This window comes from Schistocerca nitens, chromosome 3 (genome assembly GCF_023898315.1).
Source record: "Schistocerca nitens isolate TAMUIC-IGC-003100 chromosome 3, iqSchNite1.1, whole genome shotgun sequence".
Classification (NCBI taxonomy): domain Eukaryota; kingdom Metazoa; phylum Arthropoda; class Insecta; order Orthoptera; family Acrididae; genus Schistocerca; species Schistocerca nitens.
The window spans coordinates 339,432,473-339,453,820 of NC_064616.1; positions in this window are offsets into that span (position 1 = coordinate 339,432,473).

Genomic DNA, 21,348 nt, shown 5'->3' on the forward strand with positions numbered 1-21,348 from the left:
TTGGCTGATATATGAAACAAGAACGGGATTTTCATTCACTTTCGTATGTATTTAAAAAATTGGAGAACCTTCCACTCACATCGCTGCACATCTGTTCGTTTATTGTATTTCTATTCGACAATACGAGCTTGTCTGAAAGAACGGCAGCAACGATTCAGTGAACAGATGGTAGAAGAACGGCGAGCACATATGTCGCTACCGTTCAAATCACGTTAAATACTCTGCAAACCACATTTTTTAATTATCTTGAGCAAATGGTGAAGGCTATTGGTGGAAAAGCACAGGTTTTCTGACAAATAAACTCCTATTCAATGCAGGAATAATTGAGGTTAATCTAATTTTGTTATGGGAATATCATTCTTCGAAATAAATGAAAAGTTAGACAATACTGCTGACATGCCACCATCTTAAAAAGAAAAGGTTGGCTTATTTACGTGCCAATGACAAATTTATTTGGAGTTTCCTCTGTCTTGTGACAATACGTCAAGCGAATGTCATTATTACATTTTGCAGCCGGAAGTATATTGCAATTCTGTGTATTTAAAATTAACATTATTTTCGCTTTCGTAACACACGGTAAACGTTTATTTACGCTAATATATTTTAATGTTGTGGATACACTACACTGTTTTGGACAAATTGTCAGTAAGGCTTCATTAAATAAATGAAATCACTAAAGAGTGCATGGGGGCTTAATTAAAATAGAATGCAAATAATTTTAATTTTTTGATTCAGTAGCTGTCTGTTCGGTTACGAAGTCTCGTAACGGTTGGCCCTGACTAGTATTATTACGCTATCTGACTGCAAAGAACAACAACAAAGAATGAAATGGAAATTTTCATTAACACAATTAATTAATTAAGTACCCAGCAACTATAAAACCTACGAAACCAAAGCACAAGTGTAACTGTTCTGTGTGTGGAAGTATGACTCAACGTACGCATCTGGCACGGTTCTTCTTCAACAACACAAGAAATTTTAAATATCATTTATACTGAATTAATTAAAGAAAATAGAAATACCATAATTACTCAAGAAAACCAGAATTACACTCTAATACAAGAACACAAGCCAGATGCTTTGTTGACTGAACCTGTAAAGACGCATTATTCAGGACATTGAAATAATGAGAAAGAAAAGAAAAGTAGTTTGTTACCTTAATTTATATTGATGAAAAGCACTCTAGACATTACAATCTCTCCACGCTGACTCGCTACTATCACATCTCAACAAGAACTTTTCAGTATCACATCTCAGCAAGCACTGCCTACTAGCTCATCTCAACAAACACTCCTCACTACGACATCTCAGCACTGACTACCACGAGTTCTCCCAAAGCACTGCCCACTACGAGTTCTCAATAATCACTGCCAGTGGAGGCGGCGGAACAATACTCTCTAGCGCGATCTCTGGCGCTGTGGCTCAGTGTAGCCACCTTTCAAAATTCACTACGTTCGTTCACTATACGAAGACATATACCTTCTAATCATGATGGTTATCCACTCTTAGGAGAAGTAGAACAATTTCACAATAGCGTGTATGGCATCTCCGTCAGACGCGTGTATGTCGGACGAAGAGACATTCGTGTTCGAGGGTCGGAGTGATACATGACTCCACTGTATGTTGTGTGACGGTCACCTATGTTGTGAAGGCCGGAACAAAGAAAGTAGCGACAACACTTTATGTCTCGATTACCGACAACTGAGCGGTGCCATTGGTCAGTTTATTGTCGTGTGGTACAAGGGAGCAATTTTGGACCCAAGTAGCACGTGAGAGTAAGTGAAAGAAGTGATCTACTTAGCGGTTATCTTAGTATACAGGGGATGTGAAACATACACACACATATTATATTGAATTAGGAACCGCAGCTTTGTGCAGGATAGAGGGTAGCAGCAGGTTTTCCCTAATTAGACAAGGCTAAATGATTGCGGAAACATGCAAAAATGGCTGCATTGAATTGGTATGAAAGATACAGTTCCATACAAGTCTGATAGAGAATGTAAAATTAGTGAATATATCTCTCATTGTAGAATACTTAACAATGAAGTTATACATTCCATTACGTAGCACATGTAATGTGTAGTACTGATAGCGTAAATAGCACCGTGCTAGAATTCCACTGTATGGCATGTGACATCGATACTAGTTCAGACCAATTATATTTTTTTTCTTTCTGTTCTATTCGCTTAATTATACTGTCTTCTTAAGTTTACTTTATTCGTATTACAGTTATGTAACAGCTTTATATCCTATATCATATTATATTTTAATACCTGTTTTCATTTATTAGCTTTACTTTACACTTAATCAATTTGTGATAAATCACAGGGATTGTGTTAAGAAACTGTATTTCATGTCTAATATACCTCTTATTCACTGCGCGACCACTCCCGTCGGAGGTTCGAGTCCTCCCTTGGGCATGGGTGTGTGTTGTTCTTATCAAAAGACAGTTTAAGTTAGTTTAGGTAGTGTTTAATTCAAGGGACGATTGACCTCCACAGTTTGGTCCCTTAGACATTCAAACACATTTGAACGTTTGAACCTCTTATTCTAAAGAATCTGAGAAACCATTTAACAATTTCCGACCACATTACGTTTCTCATTGAAAGCAATAATTTGACACCACTGTCTCCTTTGAGCCTGTTGAAAAAGGCTGTATGACTTCCACAAAGAGAAAACATCGAACATTGCTAGGAACCTACGAGAAAATAAAACAAAACCAGGGCATTAAGAGAAAACGAGAATTAGTCCTGCTTAAGCACTTTTAAATCATAGTGTTTCAGAAGCAGTTACATGGTTCTGTTGCGCCAACTGCATATTTTTTAGACTTCATTTTCCTGTGGTTCAAATTAATTACCTGGAGGAACACAAAAAGTGCAATGTGTAAAGCTGTTAATGTCAAACGCTATAGTGCTCTGGAGTTCTCCTTGAACGCTTTTACGCTGTTCGTAAATTTAAAAATTTGTAGAGGAGATACCTGTAAGACGGTAATAGTTCTGACAACAACCACACCAATTAACAATCAGAATTAACTTTTGAATGAAAATGATTTCCACTCTTTTTTATTGTGCAGGCTTTCACAAGATGTCCTGAAGAAAGTTTTCTTCATGATTTTAGCAAATAATCCAGTTTCAGATCTCTTCAGTTTTAAGACAATTCTACGACTTAATGCTGTCACAATATTTTCGTCCTCGTGGCCATGGTAATTATCAGACAGAAAATACTTAGTACCTCATCGACTACTTAAAACACAGAAGTACTTGTGATGAGCTACGAAGCAACAGCGATGCAGCCATGCCTGTAAATGTGAATTCAGAATGAAGCGACGTAGATGAGATTTATCATCATGAAGAACGGTCTCTGAATTATATAGCTAGAGAACGGCATAACAATTTAAGCAGAAATACGTGTTACGTGAGGTGTTCCTTGTACCTATTTCAGCAAGTGACGAGTTTGAATGAGTCAGAGTTCGTAGATTAAGCAAACTCAAAAAGTACACTACCGACGGCGGCTTAGAATTTGTATAGGAAGCAGCGCTAAACACAACTGAAATGACAGAAAAAGTTTCCGTGTCACTGAAAGGAAATTTGCTTCAAGTACTGAAAGGAGAGATGCACGTAAAGCAGCCAAGAAACTCGCTCGTAGCATTAGTCTTGTAACACTTACACAGAGAGAACTGGCAGAGATGGATGCCACTGCAAAATGTGGCAGTTATAGCATAGGCATGTCAAATGTGGTAATCTTATTTTAGGAGGCAGTCAATGGGCAGATCATTTACTTCTTATACTTATTTTGCTAATTACGTCATGTAAACGTAAACAGGGTTATAACCTTCGAAACAAACAGATACAATACAGACGCTAGGATGTAAACAGGAGTACACATTTGTGATTCAGTATGGTCTACAGTTCCCATATATATCTCTCCAAAAAACTGAACAGGCAGCTTACATAATGCTATTACATCTAGAGCATATATTACTTACCAAAAAAGTAAGTTCGAGGAAGTTTTACCTGTATTGGGAGGAAAATAAAATACCGTGATTTCAGTGACGGACTTAGGAAAGTCATCATTTTATTCATTTTGTGTTTCCAATAGAAATCAGGATGCGATTAAAAACTGTAGTTTATTGTTTACTTTAAGCACTACGTTATGACATGCACATACAGTCCCGTTCACTTCTTCACAAATAAGAATTGAGTACGTCTGTCAATAGCGATGTTGTAACCAAGCTGGCAGTACTTTCTTTATCCGGGGCTTTATTACGTTGGGTAGTGTCTGCCGAAGTCGTAGCCTCCCTGGTTCGAGGAAAAAATGTACAAATGTGTGTGAAATCTTATGGGACTTAACTGCTAAGGTCATCGGTCCCTAAGCTTACACACTACTTAACCTAAATTATCCTAAGGATAAACACACGCACCCATGCCCGAGGGAGGACTCGAACCTCCGCCGGGACCAGCCACACAGTCCATGACTGCAGCGCGCAGACCGCTCGGCTAATCCCGTGCGGCCTGATTCGAGCAAGTGGATTCTGAAGCTGCTCGCATGCTAGCCCCAACCCCCACCTTGTTTACTAGGTCCAGGCTCGCTTACAGACATATTGATCATCCTTCGCGCTCCATGCTCTCACTGCTTCCGTGTGCATCTCTGACCGCGCTTTTGCACTCTCCGCTCGGCGAAGAGGCTGACTCCCAGCGTTTTCGCGGGGGCACGCGTCGTGATACACCACGCTATACCTGAGCGTTTTTCGTGAGTGCTATCATCTCGCTTCGCGTGATATAACAGAGTGGATGAAGCTTTCAAGTTTGACTTATGACTTACCACTTCTTCACCAGTTCGTTACACGTGGCAGCGGCTGTTTCATCTTTTGGCTTCCGTGTAACCTGACCGTCGCTGCAGTTTCTTAGTTACGTGACAGGGTTAGCCATAGACTGCAAGAACGATTGCCAGCGGGCTACTTCCTGGAATTCTGGAATTCCGATGGCGCCTACTTAGATCAGTTAGGCTCAACCCCGCAAGCTTTTTTTTTTTTTTTTTTTTAAAAAAAAGTGACGCTGAACTACGTACCCTCAGACTCAGAGTTGAAATAGTAAACGTTTTGGCTGGTTTCGTTGTCTATGGGCTGGGACACGTAGTTGCCGAATTACAAGCCAAATCCACGTACTGCTGAGTCTACAGTATACAATATGAATATACATATGAATCGAATGGTCGAAGGTTCCCGTCACTCGGCAATTACAATTTTTGAATGTAACATAGAAATTTATAAATGAACGATTCCAATTAAATAAAATCCGCAGGTACCGTTTCCAACGACTTTAAATGATGAGTACGATAGCAGCAGTACCTTTAAGAATGCTGTTTATTACTGCAAAACATTTACTGGTGTCGATGGTCCAGCAATTAAATAAAAGTGGAAAAACAGGGATACAGTAGATTCTTACTTCACGTAATTAGTTATGAATAACAACATAGCTGACGAGATATTCACTTCTAAACGCATACTACGTCATCACTGCAGAAGCCACGGAAATCTCACAAGTACACATGTCAGCACTACGAAATGTTTCTATCTCCCGCGACCACGCGCAAACTGTTCAACACTCTCGAAGTATTTCCTGCGACCGTCCGTCGCGCCTTCCCGTGTCCTGTGCGACTGTCCTTCTCACCGTCCTGTTCCATACTGTCCCTCCACTGACTTCAGTAGTCACACACCGTAGTAACGAGCGCTGTGATTGGCTAGAGCGGTCCTGCCAAGTCTCCAAGCTAACGCACACTCACAAACATAAAGAAACACATGTGAAATACTGGATTTACATTTAAATAACTTGAAATTAAATAAATATTCTTATGGCTGGACCATAAACAGGCTCTAACACACATTATTAAATACATAAACAAATTAAATAAACATATATCAAAGGAATAGAAATGAAAGTAGGCCAGTAGTCTAATGTCGCTGTGCTTTCTGAAACACAGTAAATATTTGACCAATTTCTTCATGAATAGTATATATCGGATATAAACAAAGACATAGACGAATAAATATATTTAGAAGCATGCTGCTACCGTTTTTTGTGTAACTGTGGACTACTTATGGCCTGACGCGATCAATAGTAATTGGACACTTTTACCTCCAGTAACTCATGTACTATTCACGTTACATGCCTGTAATTCATACCAATTTAGGCTTACACTAATAGCTTCCTACATACATGTCGATCGACAAAATCGGATGAACAGTTTAGATTTTGTAAAGTCGTTGCTGGGTGTTACATGTATAATTTGTAGTCAGATACTAACCTTTAACTAATAAAGATATTCAAAATCTGATTACACCATCAGAATCGTCGTGCAAATAATGGTAATGTACATGTTTCTCTTTGAAGTATCATGATTTCTCTGGCTACTATTAGTTTCTACATGAACAGTGAAATGTATGCCATTATGGTTTTAAAAGTCCGCCGTCTTTGGCACTCCTGGCATACAAATCTCCTTCATCAAGACAAAGCACCTTGCTCGACACAGTGTCAACATAGAATTCCCAGCCGCGCGGTCTGCCTGGACCACGCGCTTGGGCTACCCCTCTTGCTCTGGCTAACGTTCGGCACCACATGGTTGCTGACGAGCCCCGCCTTGCTGATTGTCCCTTGCGGCCACGCCAACTCCGAACTTAGAATACTTTCAGGGTGCCAAAACTCGCCCGTTACCTCGCAACCCTCACGATAATGTTTCCTAAACTACTGATCTTTATTTACCCAAAGAGTACTCCCTTGTAAAAATACCATATTTGCTTAAGTGGATGATCTGTGTTAGATATTTGCGTGATGGCGGTAGAAACTTTCAGGAACGTTGGACTACAGTAAATATATCTGTCTTAAGTAACGAACTCTAGTCCATAAGCGACTGAACGTGTTTTGAGATATCCGTCGAGAATCCCTAGATTAGAGTTGTGATGAGCCATGTACACAGACTTGTAGGGAACTTGTGTGTGTGTGTGTGTGTGCAGTTAATAATTGCTTAATAGATCTGCATAGGCTTTCTCCCCAATTAACTGCACCAGTGTGCCCTGTGCTTATAAGAGACATATTCGCTATGCCGTTGGAAGGTATCCCACTCAATATTTGTGCTCGATTGTCGTTCCCTAGTTACTGACCAGACCACGTCGCACATCCTCTTCCGAACACCTGCGTCATAAGTTCTGCAAAAGTTGGCGAAGAGCTTGAGTCGTGACCAGCTCGTTCATCTGATCTGACCTCATTCGATACTTTCCGGAGATTAGGGTTTAACAGACTTTCGATTACAATGAAGCTGAAGAGGATCATTTTGAAAGATTTCTAGCCACATTTGACGGTTTCTAACAAACAAGTGTAAGAGAACTTTCAACGACGGTACCTACACACAAGTTGCGAGACTCCACTCTGAACAACTGTTATGAATCTTGTACAAATTGGCAATGCTGACGTAATGTTGATAAAAAAGTAAGTAGACATAAAATTTGCTGTTCTTTAGCGTATTGGCGTGCTGACATACCACTGCCGTATAAGAATTCATTGGACGGCTGTGTGGGTAGGGTATAAGTGTTATGAACACCGTGTTTACTGTACAAGAAGAAGGAGCACGAAACCATGCCACTACATCTCATTTAAGTAGCTGTGACCCGTTCTGCCACAAAAGAAAAAAGAATTTTCTTAATAATGTGGCTATACAGACTGTTCAGTACGAATAAGGACACACAAAGGTGTGCATATTGAGCTTTCCGTAGCCTGTGACCAATACGAGTGGTCCAGTACTTACTTCATCTCGGATACAGGCCTTTTGGCCTTTTGTGATCACTCTAATAGCCCACTGATCGATATCTTGTGGAATCCTCTCCATATATATCTAACTTTTCTCAGCTACATGTTCCGAAAGAATTTTCAAATTAGGTCTCTAAATATTCGGCACTTTTGTTTTGCTCTGTTGCCATCCACATATTTTAAATTGTTTGAAGGTGATTGTGAAATGTTGTTAAGTATTTTATGAAATGCATGGCACGTAGCTATCCGTTAGTCCTTTACTATCACTACGGGTATCAATTAATAACCATTATCACAGCATAAAAGTTCGTATAGTATTTATTTGTTATGTCAAGACATATCAGTCTAGCAGTACAGCCCCATCAGAACTGAAGAGCATTAAAGGAAGAAACGGGTTTCCTACTAAAGAGCTGTGATGATGGTTATTAATCGATAACATTCTTGACAATAAAGGACGTATAGACAGCTATGAGCTATTCACTTCATAAAAAAAGAAAAACGTTCATTTTGAGCTATAAAATGTGAACAGATAAAGTTTCGTTACATGTTACTTTCCTTCTACGTAAAACGTGGTTGATAGGATGCTTTCACAAAATGGTGAAAAGAGTTTGAGAACTACCTGTTTGACAAGGAGATAGCACGTCGTCCTTTCCTGCGAGCATGCAGCGGGTGCAGGGCCGGCGACTTATCGCATGCCAGTCACGCCCTCACACAGGAGCTGTCCGCTGCACGTGGCACCAGCCGCCGAGTTCAGGAATTAATTACGCCGAGAGCAGCGCGTCGACCTACGTAAAGCTCGGCCAGGGGGTGTGGAACCACGAGCATGATTTGTGACTGGGATCGCACTCTCACCTGTGCCGTTTGCCAGCGAGCCACGATCTACTTTCTAAAATAATATTCTTGGTCATCCTGACTCTTTGTATTGTCTGATACAATATATCAATAGAAATGTAGGAAGGCTGGAGTTCAATGTCCCGTCGACAACGAGGTGATTAGAGCAAGAGCACAAAGTTGAATAGGACAGGGAAGGGAAGGATACTGGCCGTTTCATTACAAAGGAAGTATTCTGCCATTGTGTTTAATCCATCTACATCTACATCAAGATGACGCTCCGCAAGTTATGTGAGCCTGTGTGGTGGAGGGTACGTCTCCCTGTTCCATTCACTATTGGCGCATGGGAAGAATGATTGTCGGTAACCCTCTGTATTACTTCTAATTTATTGAAATTCTCATCGTGTTCATGTCGTGAGATGTATGTGGGAGGAATTAATATGTTGACCGACTCTTCCGTGAAGTGTTGTCTCGAAATTTCAATAATAAACCTCCCCGTGATGCACGACACCTCTCTTGTAACGTCTGCCAATGGAGTTTGTCGAACATTACTGTAACTTTCTCACGTCGGCTAAACGAACCCTTAGGAAACGTGCCGCTCTTCGTTGTGTCTTTTCTATCAGTCCTACCCGGTAAGGTTCCTAGATGGTTTAGGATCCCATATTGATGAACAGCACTTAACAATGAGTCGAACAAACGACTTGTAAGCCACTTCATTCGTGAATGAGTTACATTTCCTTCAGATCATTCCTATGAATCTCAGCCTGGCATATACAGGGTGCTTCACAGTACTTACTACAGCCTTCCGGGGTTTGTGGACTGGATTTAGTAGATTCAGTAGTTTTGATAAAGAGCCCATGTCCGAAACTATAACTTGCAGATGTTGATTAAGTTGGAAGATAGCGTAACTTTCAAATCTCCCGCTTCACGGTACGCAGACGTCAGACACAATGAGCTATGACTTGTGTGCTCTACAGGAGCTGCTGCATTTTGCGACCGTGCTGTTTGTTACACAACGTGTATCAGCGCCATGTGATTCCATACACACTGTCCACAGACACTGGTGTGTGCTGAATAATTTCTGCTGCCACCAGAATTCGTGCAAGGAGGGCTTCTTCCAACAGCACAGGAGTCTCATACACGTGTCTCTTCATACAGGATTACAAGATCAAGTCTAGGGGAGCTAAATATGGTGATGTGGTAGCCAAGTAGTTGTTCCAACTCGAACTATTTACGTTTCACCACATTTTTGGTGGAGATGTTCACAGGCATCTCGTGCAAAATGGGCGGGTGCGCTGTCATATTGGAATCACATTTTCTGACGGAGAGACAGTGGCAAATCTTACCATAACTCCACCAATACGTCTTGCATTAATGTCAAGTGTCATTGACCCTTTAGGCAATACGGAAGAATTTATGGCCTGGTAAAACAACCAATAATGATAGCAGCTCATACAATAAACCATTGATGAAATCCACTAGAATGAGCTGCACGAGGATTTTCATCATCCTAAATGTGGATGTTGCTACAGTTGAAACCAGCCTCGTTGGCGAAATGAGCTTCATCCGTAAAAAACACGCGGCGTCTAAACTCCGGCATGTCGACATAATGATGTTTAAACCACTTATGGAAATTTACACATATTGGAAAATTTTCCGGAGTCAATGCATATACGTTTTGTCGGTGGTAATGATGAAGCTGACTGTCGCGCAGAACACACCAGACGTTCCTGTGGAGCATTACATGGCACTGCCCATGTTTCGAGTACTCATCTTCGAGTTCTCTTCTACATGGTGAAGGACGTGTCCTTCAAAGTCGAGAGTGCGCCGCAAATGTACAGGTTCCTTGCAGTCGTTCTTTAGTCGGCTGAAAATGATATGAAAACGTTCTTGATACATGCATTGTGCAGCTCTACCACAACTTCCAACACCAGAGAAATTATCAACATCTCTGTGTACTCTTAAAATGTGTATTCTACCATTCTGTGCTGCCTATGTCGTCCTTATTTGTCAATGACGGACTGAAAAGCGAGCAGAACGTTGAAACAAAGATTGAAAACAGAGGGCACATTACGTCAGGCGACTGACGACAGTGCCTACTCCTCAGTCCGTTTACGTAACGTAAACAAGAGCTTTGAAAGTGATCCGATCATCAAGCTTATTTTATATCCAAACAGTACACTTCTGGACATAGGTTCCTATTCAAAATTCCGTCCCCCAAGTCCCTTCACGATTCCCAGAACCCTGTAATAGGAACTGTGAAACATCCTTGTAAGGTGGCCATGTCATTTTGATTTTTTTAAGTTATCGATTTGCACGTCAGGCAGAGAGCCAGTTATGTTGCTGTTAAATAATAATTTGTGTTCTTGTGTGTTGTGGCACAGTATCGGCCTCTGCGTTGTCTGATACATTCTTAATTGAAATGTGGTAGGTAATGGACGTATTCAGTAGTGCTGTGTTGCCTTGTGATTGTGTCTGTTAGATGAAAGATTTATTGTAAAGGACAGCAGGACAGTATGGATGAATATGATGTATTTATTGAAAGGCGAGAAGAATATAAATTCTCACTTCCGTGAGTCATGCATTGACATATTAATTGATCAAGCTGTTTGGTTTTTATAGAAATTCTCTGTTAACATTGTATCCATTTTAAATCATTGTTCACTTCGTTAAGCATATACTGTTCACACCAGTGTTACGTGTGAAGATAACGGCCGCGCGAGATTTGCCGAGCGGTCTAAGGCGCTACAGTCATGGATTGTGCGGCTGGTCCTGGCGGAGGTTCGAGTCCTCCCTTGGGCATGGGTGTGTGTGTGTTTGTCCTTATGATAATTTAGGTTAAGTGGTGTGTAAGCTTAGGGACTGATGACCTTAGCAGTTAAGTCCCATAAGATTTCATACACATTTGAACATTTATTTGAAGATAACGCGAAGTTTTACCCTGTCTTTTTGAAGACATACTTCATTCTAAAATCGTTGTCTTGGAATATGATTTAAAGAAGGTTTATCATCACGCATTACCAAATTGCGCCGTATGGTATGCAACAGTCTGAATATTGTTTGGAAACTTTATTTAAAAAATGGAAATCTAACATGACCACTGCTTGCTTCCTGTTTGCTGTTGAGCTTTCGAGAAATCTGCAACAATGTTTTCAAGACGCGGGGTAAATGGAAATTACGATTAGGTCCAGATAATTGTTTTACTTCAGTTTTGCAGTTAACATAATGTCCAGTTGTATTCAGACAGCTACGGTTCAGTTGAAATTAGGATCTGTTTAGTCAAAGGTTAGCATAGGAGTTTAAGTTGGATAACAATTTGTGGATACATAAGTTTGGTAATACATAGACTTTTTGTAAAGTGGGAGGTAAATTTGGGCTAAATTTCATACAGAAGCAGATGGTGGAGAACTTACATATGTCGACCTTTTCTGTTAGGATAGCTCGTTGATTCTTTCGATAATATGTAATCAGATAGTGTTGGATTTCTCGAAAGCAAAAAGTGCCGCTTTGCTATATTACCAAAAAAAAAAAAATGGTTCAAATGGCTCTGAGCACTATGGGACTTAACATCTGAGGTCATCAGTCCCTTAGACTTAGAACTACTTAAACCTAACTAACCTAACGACATCACACACATCCATGCCCTAGGCAGGATTCGAACCTGCGACCGTAGCAGTAGTGCGGTTCCGGACTGAAGCGCCTAGAAACGCTTGGCCACAGTGGCGGCTGCTAATTTACCAATGTTGTACTTCTATTCCAGGCAATCGATTTAAAATTTTGTGTTTAATTTGCGAAATTTTGTGTCGTGTGACGATTACCGATTGCCTTATTACGTAAAAATTTGGCATAATAGTACAGGCCCTGTGTGGATTTCACTCATTGTTGGGTGTTGGCTTGCGGGACAATACAGTATGTTTTTCTTTTTTGGTCATTGTAGCAGTTTTGTTATTCCAAGAAACAGTATTTCATCATGTTTGGCATAACAGAAAACAATAGGAAACTCCGTCGTAGCACAAGAAAACAGAAAGTGTTACAAAATAATGAGTCGGTACGGGATGAGATAAGCCACCCTGAGCAATTAGCAACAACCATTAGTTTACATGAGATTGCAGGAAATTCCACCGAACGTTAATTATGAACCAGTTTAGCGAATAATGATGAAACAGAACAAACGATGGGTAATGAACACCAAATACCGATATTGAATGAACACAACGCACATCACCTTCAGTAAACAATTACCCTGGTTTCCAAAATTAAAGTAACAAACGGAAATTTTGTAAAATTTCCGTTTTTTTGCCAAAAAACAGTAGAAACAGGCGATAATAAGGTAGAAACAATGTAAAGAATACAGAACGTAAACAACTGCTACATTCATAACGGTAGATAAAAATGTTCTTCGTTTTTTCCCAATTTAACGGATTTGCCCACACATTCCAACAACTGGTTAATGTGCTCAGTATTGGGTGTGGCCACCTCTGGTCGCAATACAGGCGTGACAACGACGGGGCATGCTTTGAATGATGTCATCAGTCTCGTGTTGAGGCAATAGCGTCCACGCTTTCTGCAGTGCTCGAAGTCTTGGAGAGTGGTTGGTGGATGCTGACGTAATGCAAACCGTGTCCCTAGTGCATCCTAGACATGCTCTATGGGATTCAAATCAGAAGAGCGATCAAGCCACGCCATTCGTGCAATATCTTCCGTTTCCAAGAACACATCAAACACCCGTGGTCTATGAGGTCGAACATTAACGTTCATCAGTACGAAGTCTGGGCCCACCGCACCTCGCAACAACCGCACATGAGGTCCCAAGATCTCGTCACGATATCTTGAGCCACAATGTATGGGTCCCGAAATCGTGTTCTACCTTCCCTCCAGATGCGAATCCATCGAGAATCACTCTCCAAACTAAATCGGGACTCATTTGTGAAAACAACATTGGCCTACTGTTCGACCGTCCAGGTGGCATGTTGATGATTCCACTCTAGACGTTCCCTTCTGTGAATATGCGTGAGAGGCAGACATACAGCCGGTATCCGACAATAAAGGACACTCTTCCGAAACCTTCTGCATACCGTTGGCCTCGATATAACACGTCCAGTGGATATTGAGAGCTCACATGCCAGTTGCCGTGCAGTACTAAGGCGGTACCGTCGTGCCCTTGCAGTCAAATAATAGTTCTCTCTTTCATGTCAAACGTGGTCGGCCCTGTCTGGTCTTCGACATAGAGTTTCAGTTTCCATAAACTGCCGCCACATTCGAGAAACAACCCAACGATTCACATAAAGCGATCGGGTCACACGAGTTTGCTACTGTCCTGCTTCCATTCTTCCTATAGCCCTCCGCAGCAGAGAGTCTGGCAAGTGTCTCCTCCCTGCTACACTGCACCGCCTGTGACTGTGTACCCAGCGATTGTGGATGTGGGACTACCTAGCAAACACTAACCCATTTGATAGACACCCTGACGTCGTCGCTGGCGTGGTTATTCACTGATCAGAATGCCATCTTCCGTGCAGAACACGATCGTACGGATATCTGTTGACCGTTTTTATGATTATATCAAGCATTAGGCACAGGACGGGGAAACAGTGGTTTGTTGCTTTGACTGAAGACACCAGTCTATACATAACCACACTGTGCGAACCCGACAAATTTTGCAGAATCAGTTCGTCAGATGCTTATCTTGCGCATGGACTACTCAGTTTGTATCTTTTGTTTATTTTTTTCATAGTTCCACACAACTTCTTCCTGTTTTCCCGATTGACCTGTGTTCAGTTTTTCAAGGCCTATCCACTGTGCCAACTTATAACTAAATCTGAGGGGGCTGCGATGGGGAGGTTCCCTTGTTAGAGAAACCCAAGAGAAAATGAGTAATAAAATAGACAAATCGCAGGAAGAGTACAGAAAAACACAAGAAGAAATGAAATTGAAAATACAAAATTTATCAATTGGGATTAGGGAGGAAACTGGAGATAAACTTCAACCAATAATTAGCAGCTTTGTAACTAGAATATGTAACCTTGAAACAGAACACGAGAACATGAAAACAATACACCGTAATAACAAGGACCATTGGCTAGCTGAAATCAACACTTTGTTTCCGAGTCTGATAGTTACACAGATATAAGAACAGAACGGCTAGCTCAACACAACGATAAAAGAAATTAGTGAACAAGTGAAAACTTTGACATTAAATTCTGAAGAACAAACGGAACAGTTATACACAATTAAAGAAAAAGTTGATGACCTGACAACGAAAATAGCAAATCTGCCAACCAGCACAGATAGAGATTCAAAAGACACAGTGACAGGACAGTTTTCAGATACAGTAGAATATCAGTCATTAATAAAGTTGAAAGGCAATCAGGAGAAAATTACCGGGAAAAGAAGCGTTATAGGAGTACCATGATCGAAATAGTCGACTGTATTGAAAGAAAGCTTAATGTTGTTGTTTTTGTTGTGGTCTTCAGTCCTGAGACTGGTTTGATGCAGCTCTCCATGCTACTCTCTCCTGTGCAAGCTTCTTCATCTCCCAGTACCTACTGCAACCTACATCCTTCTGAATCTGCTTAGTGTATTGATCTCTTGGTCTCCCTCTACGATTCCCCCCCCCCCCCCCCCCCACGCTGCCATCCAATGCTAAATTTGTGATCCCTTGATGCCTCAAAACATGTCCTACCAACCGATCCCTTCTTCTAGTCAAGTTGTGCCACAAACTTCTCTTCTCCCCAATCCTATTCAATATCTCCTCATTAGTTACGTGATCTACCCACGTTATCTTCAGCATTCTTCTGTAGCACCACATTTCGAAAGCTTCTATTCTCTTCTTGTCCAAACTGGTTATCGTCCATGTTTCACTTCCATACATGGCTACACTCCATACAAATACTTTCAGAAACGACTTCCTGACACTTAAATCTATACTCGATGTTAACAAATTTCTCTTCTTCAGAAACGATTTCCTTGCCATTGCCAGTCTACATTTTATATCCTCTCTACTTCGACCATCATCAGTTATTTTACTCCCTAAATAGCAAAACTCCTTTACAACTTTAAGTGTCTCATTTCCTAATCTAATCCCCTCAGCATCACCCGATTTAATTTGACTACATTCCATTATCCTCGTTTTGCTTTTGTTGATGTTCATCTTATATCCTCCTTTCAAGACACTGTCCATTCCGTTCAACTGCTCTTCCAAGTCCTTTGCTGTCTCTGACAGAATTACAATGTCATCGGCGAACCTCAAAGTTTTTACTTCTTCTCCACGAATTTTAATACCTACTCCGAATTTTTCTTTTGTTTCCTTTACTGCTTGCTCAATATACAGATTGAATAACATCGGGGAGAGGCTACAACCCTGTCTCACTCCTTTCCCAACCACTGCTTCCTTTAAGCTTAATAGCGAAGAAAAAAAGGAAGAATGTGATCGTTCACATACATATTCAGAAAACTTTGGTGACCGTACACATTTATCCCGTTTAGCGTATTTTCCACGAAAACAGAACCACACATCCAGATCGACAGCAAATCACCGACTTGGTGCTATAGAGATCAGTCGGGTTTACACAAAAATGGTAAGTTCGGTTGCAAACACTTTTTGGCATTACGTAAATACAGAAATTTCACGAATTACAGTAAATAAATTCCCCCCCAAACTAGGATTGATCGGTATCTATATTCTTTACCACCAAATTGGCTGCTTGAACACAGATTAGAATTTCTCTGCCGTTAGTTAGAAAATGGACCTGCAGAAAGGATTAGCTCAATAGTGAGAGATTGCCAAAGGGTAAATGATTTTTGCCGAGTGCTTTTGGCAGTCTACTGGACGCAGGCTACACATCATACGATAAAACATAGCATTATAATGTTACGAAACTGTGAACAGTCTGGCTTCTCTAGCCTAGCAAAGTACTCTGAAGACATGGTACGCAGAAATCAAGGACAATATTTGCCGACCAAGGGCACCCTCAAGCAAATGCTGATCTACCAATTCGTCTACTAGTGGCATTATAGCCTGTTGGTCTGTGGTGTTGTGTGACAGGTGTTGCTGGTAGTGGACCATCGGAACTGAGTAAGTCTGAATATGCTAACAACAAAGCTTCTAAGGCTTTTCGTTCACTATGTTTAAAGTGACGAACCTTATCACGTAGTACAGATGCATTGACGGTTTGTTTGATGCTGTGAACACAGCGTGACGCTTCGATATCCTCAACTTAAAGTATCTCTAAACGCACCATACGTAATCCTTTCGGGAGATTCACTTCATCTGTCCCGCATTTATCCAGACTTACCGGAATCATCAGTTCCCCACTAACGTTGGATATGCGCGCAACGATTCTTTCTATAAAACAATGCGTTTCATCTAATGCTTCATTGTTCTGCAGTGGTTCAACCACACATAATCTCTACCGAGGCACATCGGCATCTTCAGATACCCAAACCAACTTCCCTGTACCAGCAGGTACTCTGTCATGCGTAATAATCTAAATGTACGTGTGCACAGTTCAGTTGGTGACAACTTAACAATCAGTGTACCTTGCGACACTGATACTTTACAGCTGTTGGACACATTGTAAACATGTCCCTGCCAACCTCAATTGTGCACTGTGAAATATTAATTTTGTGCATGTTGCCTATCCAGGCAGTCAAGTCCAAAAATCGCACAGTATCCTTGTCCCACAGTTGACAACACTTCCATGTGCTAACGGAATTCTGTAGTTCCAGTCCTAAAAACCAAGTCATTCTTCCCCAATCTATATAACATATACCCTGGAGTCCCTAGTCTTTTACTACCCACGAGGTCTAGACTAATAATGGAGACATGTGAACCAGTATCGACTAGAAATTTACATTGTTTACCATTTACAAAGACCATCAAACAAAAATTCGTCTGTACCTTACTGTGTGCAGCACTCTAACATACCGGGCATGTTTTGCGACATAAGAAACACCCCCCTTTATGTTTAACGTTTGCCGTTGATTATATCCTGTACGTTGCTTCTTATCTTCATAGTACTTGGCCTTGTGACCAAAACGGTCACATCTGTAACATTGTGGTTGAGTGCACTGCCCCTTCAAATGCCCTTCATTCCCACAACAACAACAATTTTTTTCAAAACCAAAAAGTCGATTATCAGTGCGAACCCATGTAGAAATACGCTACTGGCCATTAAAATTGCTACACCACGAAGATGACGTGCTACATACGAGAAATTTAACCGACAGGAAGAAGATGCTGTGATATGCAAATGGCCATCCGGAGTGGCCGAGCGGTTCTAGCCACTTCAGTCTGCAACCGTGCGACCGCTACGGTCGCAGGTTCGAATCCTGCCTCGGGCATGGATGTGTGTGATGTCCTTAGGTTAGTTAGGTTTAAGTAGTTCTAAGTTCTAGAGCACTGATGACCTTCGATGTTAAGTCCCATAGTGCTCAGAGCCATTTGAACCATTTGATATGCAAATGATTAGCTTTTCAGAGCATTCACACAAGTTTGGCGCCGGTGGCGACACCTACAACGTGCTGACATGAGGAAATTTCCAACCGATTTCTCATGCACAAATAGCAGTTGACTGGCGTTGCCTGGTGAAACGTTGTTGTGATGCCTCGTGTAAGGAGGAGAAATGCGTACCATCACGGTTTCCGACTTTGATAAAGGTCGGATTGTAGCCTATCGCGATTGCGGTTTATCGTATCGCGACATTGTTGCTCGCGTTAGTCGAGATCCAATGACTGTTAGCAGAATATGGAATCGGTGGGTTCAGGAGGGTAATACGGAACGCCGTGCTGGATCCCAACGGCCTCTTATCACTAGCAGTCGAGATGACAGGCATCTTATCCACATGGCTGTAACGGATCGTGCAGACACGTCTCGATACCTGAGTCAACAGATGGGGACGTTTTCAAGACAACAACTATCTGCACGAACAGTTCGACGACGTTTGCAGCAGCATGGACTATCAGTTCGGAGACCATGGCTGCGGTTACACCTGACGCTGCATCACAGACAGGAGCGCCTGCGATGGTGTACTCAACGACGAACCTGGGTGCACGAATGGCAAAACGTTTTTTTTCGGATAAATCCAAGTTCTTTTTACAGCATCATGATGGTCGCATGCGTGTTTGGCGACATCGATGTGAACGCACATTGGATGCGTGTATTCGTCATCGCCATACTGGCGTATCACCCGGCGTGATTGCATGGAGTGCCATTGGTTACACGTCTCGGTCACCTCTTGTTCGCATTGACGGCACTTTGAACAGTGGACGTTACATTTCATATGTGTTACGACCCGTGTCACTACCCTTCATTCGATCCCTGCGACTCAATGCCCAGGCGTATCAAGGCCGTTATTACGGCCAGAGATGGTTATTCTGGGTACTGATTTCTCAGGATCTATGCACCCAAATTGCGTGAAAATGTAATCACATGTCAGTTCTAGTATAATATATTTGTCCAATGAATACCAGTTTGTCATTTGCATTTCTTCTAGGTGTAACAATTTTAATGGCCAGTAGCGTATTTATCTCCTCCAGACGCGTGGCAAAATGCAGTGCTGCGGCGAAATACTCTGTATTTTCCATTCGGACTCTTCGTGAAAACTCCACAGGAAATCACGCAAAAAAATAATAAATAAAAACATGAGTGATCTATTTTATGACTCTCTCTCTCTCTCTCTCTCTCTCTCTCTCTCTCTATATATATATATATATATATATATATATATATATATATATATATATATATATCGTGTGACTAGGTCCTCCGATCGGGTAGACCGTTCGCCGCGTGCAAGTCTTTCGATTTAACGTCACTTCGGCGACTTGCGCGTCGATTGGGGTGAAATGATGATGATAAGGAAAACGCAACATCCAGTCCCTGAGCGGAGAAAATCTCCGACCCAGTCGGGAATCGAATCCGGGTCAATAGCAACGACATTTTGTCGCGCTGACCACTTTTTTTTTTTTTTTTACGTTGTGTTCAGCGGATTTCACCGTAATTGGATCTGCCCTCTGATATAGCACTAGCATCGCAACGCATAAGGGAACCACTTTATATATATATGTAATAGGCAGGTGCGTTGACCACTTTTTTTTTGCCAACTTTTTTTTTTAAGAAAAGTAAAATAAAAGTAAAAAGTCATTTCCTCCGCTTTATGGTCCAACAACGCGACCACTTTCTTTTTTTTTGGGAACAGGAAGGCAGGGTAATCAAACAATCTTTATTCGGACAATTGTGCTGTCCTAGGGATAAGAAAAGTATCGAGACAGCAAAAACAATTTGGAAACCATAAAATCAACGTAAAGGCCGCCCTGTTTTTCTTTTTTTTTTCTTTTTGTTTGTAACATGAATACAGTAAATGACAATCCTAGTCATGGGCGGGAGTGAAAATGAAGTTATCATCTGCATCACAATCCCTGCAGCACGCGGTGTCGCATCATAAATCTGGCAGAAAGTCATATAATCTTGACCATTTGTGCCATTGTGGGCGGCATGTATTTCTCCTGCGCCGACCATTCGAAGGACCATTATCTGAGGCGGTTTAGGAGTTTACCATAGTTGTGTGTGGGTTTTTTTGTTTTTTCACGTTAACATAATCCAGTCATAACTGGCGCCAACAGGTAGGGGCCAGTTGTCTTCTCAGTGTGTTATATGCCAATATAATTGAACCGCGCAGTACTGTCTCTAGTCGTTCTGCTGCAGGAGTCTTCTCAGTTCTGGGACACCCCAGCTGTCGGGCGGATTGTGAAAAACACTTCCTAAAAAATTGGAAAAGTAAGTCCTGTATTTCATATGACTCCGTATGAGCTCGTGTTGTTCTTGTAAATACATCCAATAATCCATCACGTGCTTAATATCGTACGAATACAAATATTTCATCGCATGGCCAGCGATCCAATTGACAGCATACGTCTTTTGTTTGGGAAAAAAGGTCTTGTCCGGTAGAAAAAGTACATCCGATGTGATTTCTGTGTAGTTAGTGCGCCGAAGGAAGGCCAGTATTCGACGGGTCAGCATCCAGACGTCCCTCGCTGCGCCACGCACTAAACCATGTTCTTCCGTTGCTAACAGTCCGCAGTTTGTGCAAAGGGGAGAATCGACCATATGAATGGTATGTAATCGATTCCTGGTCACAAGTTGACTGTTTATAATAATATACCACGTCGATCTCGCTGCTGTTGACAGTAATGGAGTTTGCATTGCGCACCAAATGTGGTTCCACGTTCTCGACGGGTATTTGAATTCCATTATGTTGCGGTCATGATGATCCATCACGCACCTATAGATCTCCCGAGTCGTGGGTATTCTCGTCGAAGGTACTTTCAGACGAACATAACTGTAATCAACAAGAAATGCAATGTGTGCAAGAGAAGGCGAAATATTGCCCACCGCAATAGGGGGTTCGTACGAAGGGGGAACAAGTACTTCTATCAGAGCTGATGTTATAGAATGCTTTCGTTGTTGCCAGTTTCGTATCATCGCTCGCATGTAAAGCGCCAGAGCTTTGCTTCGCACGTTTGTGAGGTTGAGGCCACCGTTCCGGAACTGTAGCGGTAACGTGTCATATTTGATCTTGAATAACATCGCAGTACTAACATAGTAACCAAAGGCAGCCATGAGGCGGTCTGCAATACCCTTCGGTATTCGTAGGATCTGCGCTAAATGGGGCAGTCGTGACGCTATGTGAACGTTAGTGTATGCCACACGTTGGATCATGTC